The sequence below is a fragment of the Panthera onca genome, chromosome B3, assembly GCF_046562875.1.
Source record: "Panthera onca isolate mPanOnc1 chromosome B3, mPanOnc1 haplotype 2, whole genome shotgun sequence".
Lineage (NCBI taxonomy): Eukaryota > Metazoa > Chordata > Mammalia > Carnivora > Felidae > Panthera > Panthera onca.
In genome coordinates, this window is record NC_138344.1 from 1,895,997 (window position 1) to 1,917,835 (window position 21,839).

Genomic DNA, 21,839 nt, shown 5'->3' on the forward strand with positions numbered 1-21,839 from the left:
GGGAACCGGCGTTTCTGCCCCAGCCCAGCGGGCGGACGCCGGCAGCTTCTGCCTACAGCTCGGCCTCAGAGCCCGGCGGCAGATTCACGGGGCTGGCGACTGCTGCCTTAGCACGAGGACCTTCCCAGCACAGCTGTGGCCCTCACAGGGCAGGTGCATCTTCTAGGAGGAGGCCGGTCAGCCGGGTGGAAGGGGCGAGTTGTAAGCGCCAGAAGAGTGGAAGGGACGGAGGACTGGCGCCAAGGCCCTCGTTTTACAAACAACAAACACGCAGAGACCCGGAGAGGGGGGGCAGGTGACCCCGGGTCACACCGCAAGTAAGTTCGTGGCAGAATTGAGAGATGACTCCAGGTGCCCCGGGGGGGGGGGGGGGGGGGTGCGGCCCGGGCTCTTTCTACTTGTAGTGCTCCCTCGGGCAGGGGAGAAGCTGCAGCAGCCCTCCCTGCTGGCTTTGACCCTGGAGGGCCTTGGTCTGGACACCGGAAGGATTCGAACTCGCTGAGCACCTACTACGTGCGGGGTACCCGCGCTCCCGCGCCCCCGGTGAAACCCCAGGAGGGCCGCGAGGAAGCCTCACGGAACCCATTTGCTGGCGAGGAAACTGATCCCCAGCTGTGCGCGCAGCCACACGGCCTGGCGCGTCTGACTCCGCTTGCAAACACCGGGTCCCTATCCCAGGATCCCTCTCCAAGGCCACGCTTTTAGAAGTTAAACCCGCAGAAGAGCCAGCGACTCACCAGCCCCGCCCCCACCCCGCGGCCGCTCGGGCGCACGCAGGACGTGCTCGCCCGCCGCCTCGCGGGGTCGGTAGTCGCCCGCCCGCCCGCCCCGACCCCCACGCCCCCACCCCCCGAGCGGCCGGCCCTCGGCGCCCCGGGCTCTGGCGCCCTCCCCCGGCGGCGGCGGCGGCGGCGGCGGCGGCGGCGGGCTCGGGTCTGCGCCTCCCGGAGCGGCCGCCAGAGCCCGCCCGGGGTCCCCGCCCCACCTCGCCGAGGGGCGGTCGGCCGGGGGCGGGCGCCTGGGGCCCCGGGGCGGAGCCAGCCCGGCCGGCGCGGCGCAGGGAAGCCGCCGCGCGCTATAAAAGCCGCCGCTCTGGCCGGGGCGCCGGGGAGCGGAGCGCGGCGCGGCCGGTGGGGCCGGACTGGCGGGCGCGGGAAGCGCGGGGCGTCCGGGACAGAGCGCGGCCGGCCGGGCGCGGAGCCCTTCGCTTCTCCGGCACAGCCGCCCCTCCGCCGGCGCACGTCCCCGGAGCGCGCGGGGGCCCTGGGCTGGGGCCGCCGCACCGCCCCTGCCGCCGCGCTCCCGGCCCGGGAGGCGTGCCGCCGCCGCCGTCGCCGCCGCGGACCCGGAGGTAAGAGGGCCGGGAGCGCGGGCGCCCCGAGCTCGGAGCGGGGGCAGGGTCGCGGGAAAACGTCGCCCGTCTGTGGCTTCGGTCGGCCCGCCCGCTCGCTGCTCTGCGGTGCGCCTCTGTCTGTCTGTCTGTGTGTCCGTCCGTCCGAGCGTCCGTTGATGGGCACGCGCCCCTGTCACTGTCCTGTGTGAGATTTCACCGAGACCGTGTGATCTGTGCAAGCAGCAGGTGCCGGGGGCGCCGGCGTCCACGGAGCGCACCCAGCGCGGGGCGGGGGGGGGGGGGGGTGCTCTTGCTTTCCGTAGCGTTCCCTCCTCAGTGGCTGAGTCTTGCGCCCGGGACGGTGGCTGGCGGGCGAGGGACCGGTCCGAGGGTCGGGTCGCCGGTCCGGCCGCTCTAGCGCGTGTGCGCCTGGCCACGTTGCGCCCTGCGGCTCGGCCCCGCGCGCTCTTCCTCCTGGGCCCCCCTCCGCCTCCCGCCGCCTCTGGCTCCCGCACCCCCGGATCGCGCTGGGCTCCCCGCGTCGCGCTGGCGCGGGAGGCGACTGGATGTGAAAAGAAGTTGACGGCCCCTGTTGATGTTTAGACTGAGACTCCAAACCCGGCGTTGCCGGGAGAGGGTTTGGTGGTGCCTGGCACGGGACGTCGGCTCCAGAAAAGGTTACCTTAGGTTGGGAGGAAAGGCAGGGACCTGGCAGAGCGCAAGCCAGGGCTGCGGCCACGTCTCCGGCTCGCCGCTCCGGGAACCAGGGCCAGAGACCTTCTGGAGTGGACCCGGCGGCACGCATGTGCCCTGGAGAAAGGCGCCCAGTGCGCCCGAGGTCGTCAGCCGCAGACTCTCAGCTCTCAGAGACCGCCGCCGCCGGTCCCCAAGCGTCCAGCACGGCGGCCGTCCAGGCGCGCCTCCAGCAGCCGGCTTTGAGGTCCTGAGTCTCGCTCCGCGCAGCCAGCGTTGCCCACAGGTGAGAACTCTGTTTTGAAGCTAATCTTTTGATGTGTGAGCCAGCGCCTGGCTGCAGCCCCATCCCGGAGATGGTGAGCCTGGGAGCGAGTCTCCATTCCAGCGGTCTGGAGAGGGATGCCGGGCGCGCCCCGGGGCTGGAGACCCGCGGCTTTGCGTGCCCAGGCGCGGCGCCACCATGGACAGCTCCCAGCCACTTCCTCCACTCCGGGTGTGCGGCCCTGGGTCTCGGGAAGGTGCGTCCTCCCAGACTCCAGGCGTTGGGGCGACAGGAGGGAGGAGAGGGACAGCTAGGTTTTGAGAGCCCTCTGTATCCTGTCCCGAGGCGGCAGGAGCCACTCGGGAGGGAGCCAGGGCTTGTGACTGGGACCTAGATCAGCCTGCAGGTGAACTCTGTCCGGGACCTCTGGTATGGTGTTGGGGGACAGGGCGTCCCTGGCTCTTTTTGCGGCACTCACAAAGGACCTCTTGAGGTCCCTCAGAGGTGTCATAAATGTGTGACGCCCGAGCATCCGACTGAGGCAGTGAGACAATGCCAGACCTAATTAGGAACCGCCCAGCCCGCTTTCTGTGCACGGCATAGGGTCTTGCTACATCCCATTAAGTTATTTAGTAAATTTGATCTTGGGAAGATACATTAGTTTCAGAGTCACAGGGACGGAATGCAGGAGACTCCGGCCAGAGCAAGTTCTAGAGAATGTGTCCAGATGCATTTGGGAACGCAACTGTACTCACTTCTGATCCTGATGGTTTTCTGCAGGGTGCATGGCACTCGTAAGGAAGCTTCTAAAGGTTCCTCTGGAGCCCAGTTGATGATTTTTCAAGTTGGTTGCTTGGAAACAGGGAGGAGAGAACCTGTAGGGGTTCATATCTGTGCAAATTAAACATCTCCTTTCTCTGATGAGAAACGGCACTGGCTCTGTGTGTTCCTTTTGTATATGTGCACCTGTGCAGAAGTGTGTGTCTGCCTTTACTTGAAAATCGTAAGAAATTTCCAAGGTTGGCTACCGGTTGTGACCGATGGAGGTCCGTGGGGAGGAAAAAGAATCAGGCACCTTTTTTTTTTTTTTTTTTTTGAGGCAGCATGTGTAATTTTGTGACAGTCACTTAAGCTCTGTGCCTGTTTCCTCGTCTGTCACATGGGACCACACAGTCTCTCTTGCAGAATTGCTGATGAGAACTAAGTGTAAAAGCATTTAGCCCCTAGCTGAGCACAGAGAAAGCTCTTAAGTTGGTGGTGGTTACAGGTGCATTTTAAAGGCAGTTGTGCATTTGTTTTGAATCACCAGCCCTCTGCCCTCTGCTGTCTCTCTCTCTCTCTCTCTCTCTCTCTCTCTCTCTCTCTCTCTGCTAACCTGCCATCGTTTGACACAGATCCAAACCCTGCTTAATGTTCCTGTTGGAGAACTGGTTGACAAAAGTCATGCCCGTGTCGAAGCTGATCCCAGTGCCAACAAAAATCTCACTGAAAGCTAAATGGAAGAATTTTTGTGAGACGAGTCAGCCGCCTGTGTTTCTCACCTGTACGCTTGGAAGAAAGACAAAGTGAGTCGTTTTCAAAATACTGTCATAGCTCCCTGGGTTGAAGGATTATTTCTCCCTGATCCTTCTCCCGAAGAAGGCGGGACCTCCAGGGGGCCTCCTTGTCCTGCTGGTGGGGGGCAGGGAGTTCTCTTGGGTCTTGCCGGGGGAGTGGCTTCCACGGCCCCCACTTCTGGATTGTGCAGGATGGAGCGAGGGTCGCTTCCCCGGGGCAGCGCCTGGTCTAGGAAGCCCGCGAGCGCTCGCGACCTGGCAGGAAGCACACCCCTTCCTGGTGGAGCCCTGCCGGGGGCTGTGACATACTGCCCAGGACACAGCGCTGCACGTGGGGGTTCTGCCTGGTATGTGTCACTGAGAGCGGGAAGTTTGGATAATGGAATTATAACGGGCCCAATCTCACAGTTAGAGTTTTTCCCCCAGAATGTGTGTGTGTGTGTGTGTGCGTGTGTGTTTCTGCCAGTTTCACATTCTAGTCCCCCTAGATTTCCTGTCTATTAGTTTTATTTATTTATTTATTTATTTATTTATTTATTTATTTATTTATTTTCCTCAGCAGATCAGAAGACTCTTTAGCTCCCTGCCTCTAAGCTCAAGGATGCAGTCCACAGATGCTGGGAGTCTCTCGGTCATTGTCGCCTGCCCGGCGATGCGGCGATGTGAATGGAGCAGGAGGCTGAACCCCAGTTGACCTCGAAGGGCTGGCTGTCTTCTCTGGACTCCCCTGCAGGTCCCGGTCCCCAGCGCGCAGCTTTCTGGTAGGAAGACGACTGAACTACAGAACATTCTTGGAATGCGGGGCCAACGAGGGGAGGAACAGGTGTAGGAGGGAGAGGGGGTCTCCGCGGGCCCCGTGGCACTCTGTGCGCAACAGCAGGGGCTGAGTCTCCGGGACAGACCGGTCTGATGGCAAGAGCGGCATTCGGGGGGGGGGGGGGGGGGGGGAAGCAGGCTGAGAGGGGCGCCTACGGCCCTTGAACCCCGCTGCTTGAGTGGCCCCCTTCTGTGGTGTCTGCAGGGCGGCACCGTCTGTAGAGCGAGTGCATCCTGCGTTTGTAGCTGTGGCTCAAGAGAGCGTTAGGAGGGGTAGTGGGCACAGAGGGGCCCTTCTCAGTGCTGAGTGCCTTTTTCACAGTGTTCACCTGGGCTCTGAGCCTCCTTCCCCAAGAGCCCGACACACGGAAACTGTGTTAGAGGGGGTAGGACTGTGGTGGCTCTCACGGGATTCGTCTCTGTGCCTCTGCCCCCGCCCCCCGGCCCCGCTCGCTCCCTCCAGGGGCCATCCTAGCCCCTCTGGTGGGTCTCCCGCTCCTTCCCTGTCCTCCTGTCCTCCGTCTGCTCTGGTGCCAGGCTTTGTTCAAACCTGGCTCTTCAGAAGGGAGACTGCCTGCAGAGAAATGTCATCAAATATACATTTGCTCTCCGCTCGGCTCCCTCAGGGCCAGGAAACACCCTTCCCCACCCTGCTGCTTTTCCAGGGCCCCTCTCCAGGCTCGTGGGCTCAGCGAGCCCACCCCCTGCGGGTGAGGGAGCCCTGGCGAGCACAGCCGTCCCCCGGCCCCGTACTCACTCCGAGCAGGTCGCCAGCTCTGGACAGTCTGGCTCCTCGTGGCACCGGCAGATGGCTGGGGTGTTATCTTCGAGTCTTCTGCTTCTGAGGCAGGATGGATGCAGGACTGAGACTTGGATAGGCCAACGAGTCTCGGGACCGGGTTAGGAAGCTCGCTCCCATTGGCCAGTCTGGGTGGGTGGGGGGCTGAGAGTCTGCGCTGGTCCACGGAGCCCCCTGTGGGGTGCCAGTGGGGACACCCACACCTTCCTGTCCTCGACCTCGGCACTTACGGCTGTGCCTTGTGGGTTTCTGGTGTCTGAGCACCTGCGGTCCAGCTGGCCTGTGTCCCCCTGGTGACCTTATACCGACCCCTCACATTCTTGGAGGTGATTATCGTTGCTTCTAAACCGTCTTATCGGTCGACTAAATATCTTGAATCCCTTGTCCCTCGTCATAATAAATTTTCCAGCGCTCTGAGCCGAGTCACTTTTAAGTGCGGGACCGTTGTGCAAATGGCAATCCGTCTTTGCTTGGTGTAATTTTGCTGAGTGTAATTTTGCTGGAATTAAGAGATCACTCGGGGGGTCTCCTCTCCCTCTGGTTCCAGACACAGAGAAGGCGTGTTTACATTTAGATGACTTCCCTTGACTCTAAATCACAACTGCGTTTTGAACCTAAAAATGACATTTAAGCCTCAATTATGTTCCTCAGGCCCCCTCCCTGTGGGGATGAGCGGCTCCTCCCAGGGATGCGGGTCAGCCCAAGGCGCTTTTGATCGTCTCTACACGCGGGCCCTGTGTTAGCCACCGGGGAGGCAGAGGTCATCCGTGGGCCCTGCCCTCCAAGCTGCCCGCCTCGCTGGGGGAGCGGACACCTAAGCCAGAAGTCTCCAGGCGGGTGTGATGGGGGCTGAGACACACGGGTCAGGAGGGGTGGTGGGCGGGGGGCCTGCTGAGGGCAGGTGAAGCTGGGAGACATTCTAGAAGCTTCCCTGAGAAGGGGCCATACCGTGCATCTGGAAGGACTAGCAGAAATTTATAGGAATTTTCCCAAGAGGCGAAGGTGAGGTTTGGGGAGGGGAGTTCAGAAGGCGTTCCACATAGAGAAAAGGCCGCGGGGAAAGATCCAGAAGCACAGGCAGGCTTGGGCCTCTGACCACCTTCAGCCTCTCACGGGCACAGCGCCCCTTACCTGCCCAGACCTGGGGCTGTACCCGGCAGAAGAGAGAGTCGTTCGGTGCCTTTAGTCTCGTAGACTAGTGACTGTAAATGACTAACCGTACGTTTTTTTCCCCAACAAAATCTTACTAACTCTGATTTACAAATCAGGTAAAAAGGGGCTGTGGCTGGGAGTGGGCTTTTATCTTGGGGCCCCCGAGGGGTTCCACAGGGCTCTGTGGGTTCCAAGGAGCACGGTTTGAACACCTCTGTCCTGGATCATTGCATTTTGCTTTTGGCCATCCTATTTAATAATGTCATCTTGCTATGATTGTGGTTTGTCTGGCTACATCTTAATATTCTGGATGTCTCGCGGGGTTCTGTGTCAACAATTTTTAATGAAACGAAGCCAGTATTTTCCTGCATGTGACTATCTAACAACTATGGGGTGTGTGGGTTGCCAGGGGTAAGGATCTGTGACAGGGGCTGGCTCAGAAAACTCAAGCTGTGGGGCGCCTGGGGGGCTCAGTCACTTAAGCGTCCGACTTCAGCTCAGGTCATGATCTCACAGTCCGTGAGTTCGAGCCCCGCGTCCGGCTCTGTGCTGACAGCTCGGAGCCTGGAGCCTGCTTCCGATTCTGTGTCTCCCTCTCTCTCTGCCCCTCCCCTGCTCGTGCTCTGTCTCTCTCTCTCAAAAATAAATAAACATTAAAGAAAAAAAGAAAACTCAAGCTGTAGCGGGCACAGGAGGTGAAGACAGGGCTTCTCACAGAAAATGGACTTCTTATTTTCAACCTTGTCCGTCAATCTTGTCCATTCTTCGGATTCTAGAAAAGCTGGCAAGAAGGAAAACATAGCTTATTTCCAGGGTATACGACCTGGAACATCCAGGATCTTGCGCCCCTTCTCACCGAGGTAGCCACATCTGAATGTGGGACGTTTTTGAAAATGGGGTTTGAACGGGACTGTAAGTCAGAAGTATAGAAATGGGTAAGTTCTGCTGGCCTGGGGTGAGGTGGAAGGTTCCAGGTCAAGCTGCGGCCCCTGCGTGCTTCTTACAGAGCTGCCCCAAAGGAGGAGGTCCACGCTCTGAATGGGGGGTGGGGGGGACCCAGAGAGAACCCTGCCCTCGCCGATGGGATCCGAAGAACCCCTTCCAGCTCTAAAGCCGGAATCATATGACTGATGCCAGGTGATCAGGGTGAGGCATGGTCAGTGCCGAGAGTTTAAAGGGTACCTCCAGCTCCGGAAAGCCCCGCTGGCTATGTGATGAGCCCGCAGAGGAAAGTGGCAGGGGACGTTTCCCTCTGGGTGGACATCTGCACTTGCCCCCGGGCTTGCCTGCCAGACCAGCAACCCGCCGAACCGGGCAGTGTCGGGGAGGGCTGCGGTGCCCGTGGGCGACCAGCATCTGGGGCATCTGGCCTCACGTCCACGTCCAGACCTGGAACACCCTGAACTTTGGCCTTGACTCCCAAACCGTGAGGTTTTAGCCTGTCCCCGCTTGCTAGGGGCTGGATGTCGGCTGGCTCCTATGTCACCCTGACCTCTTGGCATCGGTGACCAAAGACCCTGGTTCCCTAGATCCCATGGGACCATCTGGGGGCGGCCCGCGGGGATCCTGAGCTGTCCACCAGATGCAGAGGCCATGCCTGACTCTGTCCTCTCCCCTGGGTGGGGGGCGGGGGGTGGGCAGTGGTGCCTGCTGGTGTGTGATGAGGGCACAGGTGCCCGAGGGTACAGAGCTGGTAGAGGATGGCATCTGGGCATCCGCCCAGCTCTGGTCGAGTACGTCAGCCGCCTGCCTTCTTCCCAGGCTCTTGTCCCTGCTGTGTGGTGGGAGCAGTTATTCCCAGCTCAGCCCCATCGAGTCTCCCAGTTCCTGGGTCTCCAGAACCCCCCAGGCTGACAGCGGGTGTGCAAAGCTTTCTCCTTCCCCTAAAGAATAACAGGAAGGAGCCTCAAGAGGAGTGAGGAGGGGAGCAGATTTGGGCAAACCGTTTAAAAAAAGAAAACGTTATTAAGCAAACTGGTGGTTTTATGACAAGCCTGTTTCAAAGCTGTGTTGCCCTGAGTAATTTGGTCATATGCTAATTTTCCAAAGGTTTGGGCTCAGGAAAACCTCAAACATAGCGGCTAAGTACTTTTTCCTTTCCTTTCCTTTCAAAGTCGTGTTTATTTTCGGAGGAACTTAATCCATATGTTTCAGATCCATTTCCGTGTTACTCAGCAAAAGGTTGTGCCCCCCCCCCCCCCCCCCGACGTTGCTGAGCCACGAGCGCGGTTTGGTTCTTTCTCTTCCCGGCTGTGGCCGCGCCACACTTCACCGACCCGTGCGCCCGCCTGAGCACCGCTACAGCCTAAGTCAATACAGGCCCTGGAGGCAAAAGGGAAAACTCAGTCGCGCTGACCCTGTCTTTATTTAAAGTCGTGATAGTTGGTTCGCTATGGATTTGCTGCAGGAATTTCGATTTGTGAAATGGGGCATTTGCAATGTTGTCTGGATTAAAGTCTGAGTTTTTCGGCGCTCTTTTAAATCTTGCACGCTGGCCTCGGCCTCAGGGTCACCCCGGTCAGCGCTCCCCCGGGCTCATCCTGGTTGGGGCGCGCTGGTGACCTTGCCGTAGGAGCTGGCTCTGCCGTTATCCCCGCCTGGGTAGGTAGGGGTCGGCGCCCAGGACCAGGCACACAAGGTTTTGGGGACGCTGACGGTGCCTCCCCTCAGGCTGTTAACCCAACTGTTGATGTGGTTTGGGGCGGAGCCCTGCCAGGGGAAAGGGGCGGAGCGCTGCCAGGGGAAAGGGGGCGGAGCCCTGCCAGGGGAAAGGGGCGGAGCGCTGCCAGGGGAAAGGGGCGGAGCGCTGCCAGGGGAGAGGGGGTGGAGCCCTGCCAGGGGAAAGGGGCGGAGCGCTGCTAGGGGAGAGGGGGCGGAGCCCTGCCAGGGGAAAGGGGCGGAGCGCTGCCAGGGGAAAGGGGCGGAGCGCTGCCAGGGGAAAGGGGGCGGAGCGCTGCCAGGGGAAAGGGGCGGAGCGCTGCTAGGGGAGAGGGGAGAGGGGGCGGAGCCCTGCCAGGGGAAAGGGGCGGAGCGCTGCTAGGGGAGAGGGGAGAGGGGGCGGAGCCCTGCCAGGGGAAAGGGGCGGAGCGCTGCCAGGGGAGAGGGGGCGGAGCCCTGCCAGGGGAAAGGGGCGGAGCGCTGCCAGGGGAGAGGGGGTGGAGCCCTGCCAGGGGAAAGGGGCGGAGCGCTGCTAGGGGAGAGGGGGCGGAGCCCTGCCAGGGGAAAGGGGCGGAGCGCTGCTAGGGGAGGGGGGAGAGGGGGCGGAGCCCTGCCAGGGGAAAGGGGCGGAGCGCTGCCAGGGGAGAGGGGGCGGAGCCCTGCCAGGGGAAAGGGGGCGGAGCCCTGCCAGGGGGAAGGGGGCGGAGCGCTGCCAGGGGAGAGGGGGCGGAGCCCTGCCAGGGGGAAGTGGGGAGGAGGGTGAGTTCTTGTCAGCTTTCCCCGTGACCCGAACCCGGCTTCCCTTCGTTTTCAGAGCAGGGAACGAATTTGCAGTGGTCGATGCCAGAATGTTTTACAGCTTCTTCTGGGCCGACGTGTCCCTGCATCCATGACTTCTTCAGAAGGGACCGAGCTCATGAGATTTCTCAATTCAGTTCCCGGTAGCAAAAGAGAAAGCAGCTGTCGGGTTTTGGCTTTGGAACTTCCCTATGCAAGAATTTGTCCTCATTTAAATGATTTTTAAAAAATAAGAAGGCACAACCCTCTCCACGGTGTCTGTCTGGTTCACCCCTTTGGAGAGGCTCAGAGATTCCTCTGACCACAAAATTGTGGGCTGTGTCTATGCATGCGCCAGGTGGCGGAGAAAGAGCTTGAGTCTGTTTTGAATTTTAAGATCGTTGGGTAATGTTGTTACAAATGGTAACACATAAACATTTCCTGGGATTTTCTGAGAATGACCATGTAGTGAAGTTCATTTTTACTTTGAACATCCCCATATACAGTTACTTTAAATAAGAGACTATTTTTAACATATTTAAAAAAAAGGATGATGCTTTGATTGAATCTTGCTTAATAAGCACAAACGTGAGCCTCTGCTCTGCTGGGTTGCGTGAGGACATCACCTCCCCAAGGTCGGGGGAACAGAGACGGGAGAGTCCACCCTGAGTGGTGAGCGTCAGATCTGCACACGGCCCGCTGGAGGCCATTCTGGGCAGGAGGCTGGGATCTGCCTCCCACGATGCACAAAGGGCCTCATCTCAGCCCAAGAAAGAGGCATTTCTTCATTCGGGACAGGCCCCCCTCCCCCCCGGGCTCGGACACAGAGACTGTCGTGTTCTGTTTATTCCCAAGGCCTAGCACATAGTAGGCACAAAACATTTATTAAATACACGAAGGCATGAGTTCTGCATCTGAGCCCCAGCCCCCAAGGGCACACATTTCCGGGCGGAATAGATCTGATGCGAATTCAACGAAACCAGAGCCCGACCAGCCGGGGTAGGGTCTGCACTGGGGTGGCCCTGTGGTCATTCTCGTCATTATTATGGATAACCCGGCCTTACGGAGCATTTACCGGTTTCAGGCAGCATGCAATCACTTGATCGTCCGACAGCCCCGAGCAAGGCGTCGGATGGAGAGGACTCCGTGAGGCCCCCCCGCGGTCACTCAGGAGCCTTGAACCACGGTGCCACACCGCAGGGACATTGGCAGCTGATGGAGTTGGAACTGGGGCCCGCGTCTGTGTGAGTCCAGACGCCCTCTCTCTGAGTGGTGACCGATGTTGCTTGAGTTTTTGAATTTTGAGAGAGCATGTTTCTGGGGATAGATAGTGTAACTCACACGAAAGCAGCTGGAGAGTTAATTTCAACTCCACAGCACTCACGGTGGATGCCCCGATTCTTGATGGCCAGCTGGGATTCAGACATGGCTCCGTCGTACCTCCCTGTGCTGGAGGAGCTCATGGTCTAGCCGGGGAGACAGACGGACAGACATTCAGCGACCTGTGGTCTGTGCTGGAAGCGAGGCGTGAACGACATGGTACAGATTGATGATGCGTAACCCGCGGGGGAAACCGACCAGCAGGCAAGAGGCCGGGGCGAAGGAAGTGTGTGGTTGGCTCTTGAAGGGGAGTACGGTCTCCTGGGCAGAGGAAGAAGGTTTCGGAAGGAAGGAATAGTCTGAGCTAAGTTCAGAGAATCCAGGAAACAGGAGTCTGGGGGAAGGTCTAGGAGTTCCTGGAAACGAGATCGTAAGGGTGGGGGCAGGGGGGTTGGTCCTTCACAGCTGAGTCGGGGAGTCTGGCCTCCAACCGTGGTGACTTGGACGAGGGGGACGTTAGACCCTTGCTCCTGGTGGCAGGTGGTTTGGGTTGGGTTTGCGTCCGTCAGTCCTGAGGGTGGTATTCTTAGCAGGAGGTGCACTCCAGGACGCCCGCTCTCCCTGGGGAGTGTGGCTGGCAGGGCCCAGCAAGGGCAAGAAGGAGGCCTCGGCCGCCCAAGGGGAACTATTGGAACCCGGCCAATGGGGGGTGGAGGGCAGGAGGGAGAGCATCACGTTGGAGACGTTTCGGGGATTGGCGGCCCGAGTCTCTGACAACACGAGGCCCGGTCCCTCTGCAGGCAGAGCTCCGAGCCTCTGAGGGAAAGTTTCGGAGGCTCGTGACCCCGAGCCCTTCTAGACTGATGTATCCCCTGCTCCCTGTGCAGCCTCAGTGTGGGGTCAGGAGGGTACGGGCCTCTGTCCTTTGGCCTTCGTGCTGATCTCCGGAAGCGCCTTCCTAATTCTTCACAGATTCTGGGGCAAATCCCTAACTGCCTTGAGGGCTGGCCTGCAGCAGGTGGGGCACGGGAACAGAGCGTCTGTGAGGGGCTCACCTTGGGAAGGGACAGAGTGGGCAGCGTGGAAATGCTTCTCCGGTTCTGCCCTGCATGAAGCAGATCCTCTGCTGTGTGGCCTGCAGAGGCCCAGGGGCCACCTTCCCGTGGCTTCCTCTCCTCTCTGCCCGGCGTTTGTAATTAGGCATTCAGGGAATTTCAGGGAACGACATCCACCCACAAACGTCCCCTGAGGGTCGCCCGGGTGCCCAGAGCTGTACTGAGTTCTGCCCACTCAACAGACACATAAGTTGAGGTCCAGATCACCAGCATCTCCAAGAGGAGCCTAACCAGATGACCAGAGAGAAATATGGACAAGTGCTTTAGGGAAAACTCCCCTCCACAGAATAAACTGTTTGCCGTGTTCCTTCCTCGCCATTTTACAAGGCTCCTTAGTTTGTATTTTCTTGGGTTTCTACAACATTAGAGCTGATGTAAAAAACTGGAAAAGGGGCATGGGAACCCCACACACCTGGCCGCAAATCTGCCTCCCTCGCTGACTTGCCGTGTGACTTTGGACAAGTTACCGCACCTCTCTGTGCCCTAGTTGGCGCTCCATCCCCCAAAGCGGGATGACTGTGTTTTTTCTGAGAATAACATAAAGGAGCTAGTGGTCACGTAGCACCTGCAAGGCTCTCGGGGCTGCGGCCCGGGACAGAGCAGGCGTTCAAATGGCGAATCTCCCCATTTGTCAGCTCCTCAGTTGAATCAGCAGTCATTTCGAGCAAAGAAGGCAAACCTGTGACTTCCGGGCGAGTTTGCAAACTTGAAACACTTTGTCGGAGGTTAGCGGCCCCCTCTGACGGCCCGGGGCGCCCCCGAGGCCGCTGCAGACGGACAGGCCACGTCGCGGGGGACCCCCGGCCCTGTGGCCTATGGGACCAGGAGCGGGGTCTAGTTCCTCACGTGGCTTCTCCAGAACCGAGCCGGTGCTTAGCACGCGTGGACGGGTGAGCACTGTTGGCGAGGACAGGCTCTCGCTCGCACCTGCCCTCTGCCTGCTGCACGGTCCCTCCCTCACGTCGTGCAGCAGGGCCCCGAGAGTGAGCGTTGACTTGGTTTCTTCTCCCGCTTACGGGTGAGGAAACCGGGGGATCGGGCGACTTCTCGGGGTCGCACGGCGTGCCCTGCACGACCCGGCTTCCCGACGAGGCCGTCTCGCCTGGCCCCGGGCCTGAACCAGCCTCACGGGAAGCAGAACAGGGAAACGGGTTAGCAGTTTTCCCACTTCTGACGACAATGCAAAGTTTCAAAGGTGCCCAGAGCAGACTTCCCAGGGTCTCCATGCCCTGGCTCGGGGTGTCCCGCGAGCAGGCGTGTGGGGCCGTGGTTTTGACGGCCGCCTGGGTTGACACAGTCGCTGTGACCGTATGACCTGGCAGGCCATCGTGTCTTCGTGGGGGATGGCTTTCCACCTCTGTTCTCCAGACCGCGGAGCCATCAGCGGCGTGACAGCGGGTTGGGTATGTAAAGCCGACATCCTGAAAGCTCCTTACTCACCTGTCACCAGGGGGAAGGGCCTTTGCCAGCCTTTGCCGACGGCCCCTTGCCGGGCGTTAGCCTTGGGGTTTGTCTGCGACCCAAAGGAAAGGGTAGCTGTCGTGGCTCACCGGTGGAGCTCTGGCCCTCAGAGCTGGCTCTCCCACGGGTAGGACACCCGCGAGATTAGAACAACTTATCACCGGGCGCCGGGGTGACTCAGTCCATTAAGCATCTTCGGCTCAGGTTACCATCTCACCATTCATGAGATCGAGCCCCGTGTCCAGCTCTGTGCCTGCTTTGGATTCTGTGTCTCCCTCTCTCTCTGCCCCTCCCCCACTCGTGCTCTGTCCGTCTCTCCTAAAAATAAATAAACGTTGGGGCGCCTGGGTGGCTCAGTCGCTTAAGCGTCCGACTTCGGCTCAGGTCATGGTCTCGTGGTTTGTGAGTTCGAGCCCCGTCAGGCTCTGTGCTGACAGCTCAGAGCCTGGAGCCTGCTTCAGATTCTGTGTCTCCTCTCTCTGCCCGTCCCCCGCTTGTGTTCTGTCTTTGAATGAATGAATGAATGAATGAATCTTGGGCTCCTGGGTGGCTCAGTCAGTTAAGCGTCCGACTTCGGCTCAGGTCATGATCTCGTGGTTTGTGAGTTCGAGCCTGCCTCGGATTCTGTGTCTCCCTCTCTCTCTGCTCCTCCCCTGCTCTCTCTCTCTCTCTCTCTCAAAAAGAAATAAACATTAAAAAATATTTAAAAATATAGTTAAAAGAAAGGAATAACTTATCACCGATTACGGTTTGGAAACCCAAGCCTAGAGGAGCCTTTCCTAATGTGCATTCCTCAGGAGCATGACTTCCTTGGCCGTTAACAGGCAGGCTGAAGTCAAATAAGTTTGGCACAGATAAGCTGCGTTAAACAAAGTCGATGTGTTTTTATTCCCGAAATTCTTCTCAATGCACTGATAAGCGGCATGTGGCACGGACTGTGAGAGGGGAGCAGAGTCCGTAGCACGGCCCAGGTGCCTCTGGGGGACACTGTCGCATTTCCGTCTTTGTTCTTCTGAGCTGGGATGCGTCTTGGGTTTGAGCAGAGGGCCCAGCGGCCCTCCTTCGCTCCTGACCGAGGGCCGCGGCTCGCCGTCCCGCACAGACCTCAGCCAGAAGCGTGTCCCTTACAACCTCGCACGAGGTAAGAGTGAGCTTCCAAATTGGTGGTTTCTATGCCTGCTGCTTCCTAAAAGTCAATTCCTTTTCGACGCGCAGGGGTATTTAGCGGTTCTCTCTCGCCGGGGATAAGGTACAGAATTGTTTCCGTCCCATTTTGCAATTTGCTATCGCAACCCTACACAGTTTGTACCAGCAAGTATTTCCATAAAGAGATTAGCAAGGATTTGAAACGGAGATTCGGGTTAGCTTCTCTCCGCTAACGGCACTTAGTCCCGAGGAGCGCTTTGTAAGCGGACAGGACCGTGGTGGGATTGCGTACCGCTGATGCGTCCGTCAGCGGGTCCGTTTCTCCCCCTGGATGGCTCTGATTGAGAACTTGAAACCCCAGATGGAGGCAAAAGGAGGCCGCCAGGAAATGAATGAGCAGACTGAAGGCATTCTGGATGAAATGCTCTTGTCACAAGATTTTCGGTGAGTGCCCTGTGTCCTACTTAAGTGCGTGATAAGCCACCGAAGCATTTATCAGCGTGACCTATTTACCGACAAAGATACCGGGGCCTGAAGCTTTGAGCGAGGGCCAGGTGAGTCAGTAAAAACATGAGCAGCTGCATTTGCTGGGCCACTTGATCCAGCAACCGCTCTGCCCCAGACACGAAGCATCCGCGACCCAGTCCTTCATTCTCCCACCTTATAATTTGAGGTTGGGGGAGCCACGGGAGTAAGTGGGCGTAGTACGCCCGTTCTGTGTCTGTACGAGGCACGGAGGGGGCACAGAAGCCAGAACCCCGGGATCCCCAAGGGGACTTCACGCTTCCTCTGAGCCCTAGGAATCACAGCGAGAACTTGTGTGTTGGCGGAGAAGGGCCCTTGGGACAAAGCGAGACGGGGCGATATTGTCCGTTAGAAGAGCTCTATACGCGGCCCGCGTGTATAGACGAAGACAAGCGTGGGGACAGAGAAAACTTTAGGATGGGGGACGCCCTTACAGGGGTGCAGCCTGTGGCTGTCATCGCTGAGCAGGGCAGGCGATGACGGGCCCGGGTTACTGAATGGAGGGTATGAAACCTGTCCGAGTACAGCCTGAGATCACCGCATGTGCTCTGTGTGCTGGGGACACACGCCGTCACTCTCCAGTGCTCCCCGACACCTCCTGTGATGTCTACAGCGTCCCGGGGGCCCTGCCAGGCGTGGGCAGTGCGCGTGTGACGGAAGTAACGTAACCATGGAACTCTATCCCCTTACCCCTTGGAAAGTAGAGAAAAGACAAAAACAAAAAGCCCCAGTTCCCCCACGTAAGACAGTCACGGTAAGAATTTTGGTGACTGTTGTTTCTAGTTTTTTGTGTGTGTTTTGTGTTGTCATTGCCGTGTGTATGTTTACGTACTGAGGACAGAATTTTACCCCGCACGCAAGCAAGTTAAACGTCCTCGCCTCTGATTTTACAACCCTCATTTGGATGCCTGTAAAAGGACATCCGATTCATTTCTAAATTTTCACTCTTTGAAAAAAAGTCGATCGTTTTCGTGTCGAGGTTTCTACCAACTTCTGAGTGATGTCCGGGAGAGACCTTCCTGAGGCCGAAATTAAGGGGGTCAAGGTATGTGGACACTTTTGTGGTTCTTCATCCACGTGGCCTCTAGAGATTTATCCAGATTAATAGGGCCCCCCGCACTTTTCACCAGCAAGAGATAAAACTTCAAAGGTCATTTTAAAGTTTGTTTATTTTATTTTTTTTTTTAATTTTTTTTTAACATGTATTTATTTTTGAGACAGAGACAGAGCATGAACGGGGCGGGGGGGGGGGGGGGCAAGGAGGGTCAGAGAGAGAGGGAGACACAGAATCTGAAACAGGCTCCAGGCTCCGAGCGGTCAGCACAGAGCCCGACGCGGGGCTTGAACTCACGGACCGCGAGATCATGACCTGAGCCGAAGTCGGCCGCTCAACCGACTGAGCCACCCAGGCGCCCCTACAGTTTGTTTATTTTAGAGAGAGAGCAAGTGGGGGAGGGGCAGAGAGAGAAGGAGAGAGAGAATCCCACGCAGGCTCCAGGCTGTTGGCACGGAACTCGGTGTGGGGCTCCTTCTCACAAACCGTGAGATCCCGACCTGAGCTGAAATCCAGAGTCAGATGCTTAACCAGCTGAGCCCCCCAGGCGCCCCAAAGATCATTTTAATAGGTAAAAATCACACCTGATGATTTTTTTGTATTTCTCAGATTTTAGTGAAGTCTGAGACCATCCGTATGTCTGTCTAACTAGTTACTTGTCTCTTTTAGGAACCTCCTGTTGGTGTTATGCCTATCCGGTGGGGTGTTTCTATCTTTCTGTCTTTTTTTTGTTTTTAAATTTTTTTTTTAAGTTTATTGATTTTTGAGACAGAGCACGAGCAGGGGAGGGGCAGAGAGAGAGGGAGACACAGAATCCACAGCAGGTTCCAGGCTCCGAGCCGTCGGCACGGAGCCCGACGCGGGGCTCGAACTCACGGACCGCGAGATCGTGACCTGAGCCGAAGTCGGACGCCCAACCGACTGGGCCCCCCACGCGCCCCGATCTTTCTTATCAGCGTACCCGACCTCTTTGTACACCTGTGAAGCTCTCGCTGCCTGTCTTCCTTTTTGGTTATTTTGTGAAGTATGTGAAATACCCCCGTGTAGTCCAACCCTACGTTTGGTCTGTTTACCTCCCGGTTTCGTCTCTCCGTGTGCAGTTCCAGGGCTTTCTGGTGGTCCTGTGGACGGACCCGTACGCTCCTCGACCTGTCTGGAATTTATTTCAGTTCACGCTGCAAAGAAACACTCTCCCTCGGGTGCCCCCCCCCCCCCCCCATTTACGAACCTGTGGCCCAGACAGCAGGTATGGAGCCAGCTTCCCTTTCTTTATCTGTCGATCTGTGCTGCCGGCAGAAGTTCTCCCGGGGTCCAGTCGGCAGTGTGGAAGACGCGGGAAGGCAACGGGGCTGGCGTGGTAGGAATTGAGCCACACGTTTGATCTGGCCATCTGGGCGCACCTCAGAGACCCCTCCTCTGTGGACCGGGCCTGGCTGTGTCCCCAAGGCCCCGTGGAGACCGAGAGCTTGGCCAAACAGGATCGATCCGGTGGCACGCTGGGCTGCCAGCCGCCGTGCCCTCTCCGGCCAGCCTCCTCGGGTAGCCCTGGATGGGGAGAGGGGCTTCCTGGCTCCTCCCTCCAGAGACCACGAGTCCAGGCCTCAGGGAGACCACCTCTGGGGGCTCCCACTCGTGGGCCGGACTAGGGAGTCCCGGTCCCGGGGACGTCGTAATTCTGGGCGCCGTGTGCGGGCTCTCCTGGGAGACGGGAGTTTATGCCAAGTTTTGTTCACGAAGAAGGGGCAGCCAAAATCACGTCACCACCCCTGGGTTCCCAGAGGCCTTCATCACTGCAGACCGCGGGAGTTACGCGGTGCGGTGAGGCTGGATGTCTGGGGGCGCCGGCTGGGAGTGCCGGAGGGGGTCCCCAGGGGGGACTCCTGTCTTCTTATTCACAGAGCCTCAGGACGTATTGTGGGATCCGACAGGGTCAGTGTCTGCTACCTTTCTGGAATGAATGAGTGAGTGAATGAATGAATGAATAACAATCGACTGCGGTTGGCTTGTCCATGTTTTCTCACAGGTCAGATACTCCCCACTGCTTGGGGCAACTCTTTTTATTTCTGAGAGAGAGAGAGAGAGAGAGAGAGAGAGAGAGAGACAGACAGACAGCGTGTGAGCGGGGGAGGGGCAGAGAGAGAGGGAGACCCAGAATCGGAAGCAGGCTCCAGGCTCCGGGCTGTCGGCACAGAGCCCGACGCGGGGCTCGAACCCACGACCCGTGAGATCATGACCTGAGCCGAAGTCGGATGCTTAACCTCCTGAGCCACCCAGGCGCCCTGAAAAAAATTTTAGATTATAAATAGTTTTTTTTTTCTTTTTTTTAAAGTAGGCTCCACACCCAACTTGTGGCTCAAACTCACGAGCCTGAGATCAGGAGGCACAAGGCCCGCCGACTCAGCCAGCCGGGCGCCCCGTTGGGGCAGCTCCTTTTAAGCCGCTGGCATTTCTCTTTACTAAAATCCTGGGGAAACCTTGACTTTCATATCATCGTGCTTTAGGGCTTCTTCCTAATTCCAGGCTTTATTTTTCATCAAATACATGTTATAGTCACACTCTTGAGGCTTCACAAACCGTACGTTCGGAAACCTCACCGGTCGCATTTGAAACATCTCGGTGCGCGGTGTACTTGACCCCTTCTTTGAACTTTCCGGAAACCGGTCGTAAAGAAAAACTGCTGGCCGAGAGGCTTGGGGACCCCCCGGGGCCTGGGCCACACCTGTCTCTCCGGCTTCTCGTCCACCTGTTTTTCCCCTTCATTTTAGACGTTAAGAACATTCCAGAGCTTGTCTGGGTCCTGCTGATACAATGCTGCTTTTCACCACCTTCCGGTTGCAAATGCTCTTTTCTCTGCCCAAACATCTGTCAGACTACTGTTCGCCCTTCCTGACCCTGCCCAGGCGCCCGCCCCTTCCCTGGGAAGAGTTCCTTGACCCTCTTTCCCCAGTGTATCAGTAAGCTAGTGCTGTGTAACACAGTACCCCCAGCCAGTGCTTTAGGACAGGAACCACGTACTGTTGTTCGATGGGCGGGCCCGCTGGCTCGGCCGGTCTGGACAGGCTCGGCTGGTGCCGGCTTGCTCCTGTGTCTGTTCAGTTTCAGACTCATCAGAGGCTGGCTGGTCGAGGATGTCCCCACCCGCATTTTTGGCTCGGGCTGACTTTCTACTGAGGGGACGAGGGTGACCGGAGCATGTGTCTCATCATCCAGCAGATTAACCTGGGTGTGTTCTCGAGGTGACTGATGAGACGGGGGAGGGCGCGCACAGATCTGCTCCGTCCTTCCGGCAAAGCGAGGCCGGGGGAGACGAGGGCAGGGTGAGGGGCGCGGGGCCATGTCGGGGGTCCATCCGGCACACCCACCTTTGAGAGAATTGCTTACTCGGGAGCGTTGCCGCACTTGAACGTACTTGGATGGCGGTGACACATCGCATTGGTTGGTGGTCACAATCCAAGTCTGCGGGCCCCTGGTGCTCGGGTGAATCTCAGCGGGCATCCCAGCCATCAGTTAACTTCCTTGGCATGCGTTGCCCATGCGAGTGCAGAAACGGGACAGGGAGGCCCCCAAGAACGGGGGGACCCGGGAGGCAGGGGCCACGCCGCACAGAATTTGGGCTGCCTGTCCTGAAGGCTGGCTCAGGCCTTCAGCTGTTGTAGGGCGGGTTCCAGAGCCTGAAGGAAGCCCTGTGGCCCCTTTCTGGCTTCCCGGTGCTCTTGTCCTCGGCCAGGCGTGGGCAGGCAGGTCCCAGTGGCCCGGGCCCCAGCCCTCACCCACAATGCCAGCAATGCAGCCCCCAGAGGCTGGGCCCTGGGCCCTGCCCACGCACCCGGATGTTGACAGGGGCATGGTTCCAGCGCCAGCTTTAATGGATGGTCTCATCGCTTTTAAAATAATGACCGTCGGGCGTGGGCTGGCGGGAGCGGTGACATCACTTTCCTGCAATTCGGGGTCGGTTCCTGCTGCTTTTCTCTGCATCTTTGAATGGCCGACATAAATCTGTGGGTTGGGTACCTGTCCCGGAAGGTTTCTAGCACGTTCACACGCCCGGGTCGGGACGCGGTCGGGAGAGCAATAGCTCTGTAGTCAGAGGCCCTGGGTTGCGTCCGCCCCAGAGAGATGCCCTTTCTGGGTACCCACGGAGCAGTCGGTGAGGCCGCCCACCGCCTCCTGTGTTCTCTCTGGGTGTTTTGTGACCGTGCACCTGGGCCCATCAGGTAAAGGTTCATCCCCTTGGGATGATAGGACTTTGACTTTGTCACCATGTTAGCAGACCTTGAAATCCTAAGGAGGTCAGTGGTAAGACAGGGCCGTTCGTGGGTCGCAGATCAGGGTGATGGAGAGGAGAGGTGAGGTGCGTCCTCCCTTCCCACCTGAAGAGTGCCTCGTGGGCAGGGGTTGCATCTTCTCGGATAGGGACCGCTGTTGGGCTCTCCCTCCTTCCACGGAGGGCCAAGCTTCCGGCCGGCTCGGAGCCCCTCGTGGTCACGGCAGGAAGGAGAAAGCCACTGGTGACTGTGCAGGGTACACGCCTCATGTGGAACAGCTTCCAGACGCCGTCACTCTCCACGGATGTTTCCAGAGCCCCGGGTCAGGGGGTGAGTCCTGCGTTGGGGCCTGAGCTGTCCCTGTGGCCCTGCGTCCACTCCGCGTCTCCCCTCACAGGGGGTCCGCGGTTCTGGCCTCGCCGCCCTGGCCCGGTGCAGGCGGCCTGGCTGTGAAAGGTGGGGGGCGAGCCCCAGACCCGCCCCTGGGTGAGTTCTTGTCCTCATACCCGGGCCAGGTGACAAGCAAAGGGGCCACGGGGGATAGATAGAGGTTGGTTGCTTTCATTGTTTTTGGAAACGTTTTAACTCCCGTCCAACGTGGGAGGTGGGCCAGGCCTGAATTTGCGGAACCAGGGTGAGGGGCCCGTCGTGCGGGGGCCGAGGGTCGCGGTGCCTAGAATGGCACGTTTGCTGTTGGTGTGCGTGGGCAGCTCGAGGACCCCAATTTCTGCGCGGACACCACCCTGCTTTCCGGCTCCCCAAGCTCAGGAAGGCGGGAGAGGCGGGCCAAACAACAGCTCTGTGCGCTGGCGACATGAGCAGCTTGGAGACCACATCAGCCAGGGAGGACCTGTCCTGCCTCATTGCCCAACAGGGCTGCCAAAGCAGGCTAATTCTGTGAGTC

General features: G+C 58.6%; 1 protein-coding gene across 4 annotated transcripts in view; it reads left to right on the forward strand.

Moving 5' to 3' along the window:
* Positions 1 to 1,094: 1,094 nt before the first annotated feature.
* The window catches only part of CEMIP (cell migration inducing hyaluronidase 1), a 129,067-nt gene continuing 108,322 nt past the window's right edge, over positions 1,095 to 21,839 (forward strand). For 2 of the 4 annotated variants that reach the window (XM_078449086.2, XM_078449088.2), the window contains exon 1: positions 1,095 to 1,351. The gene's annotated coding sequence lies outside the window, so the exon portion shown is untranslated. Of the gene's footprint in view, positions 1,352 to 4,412; positions 4,609 to 21,839 lie in introns of those variants that run through there. The other 2 variants (XM_078449087.2, XM_078449089.2) reach the window with 1 other exon arrangement.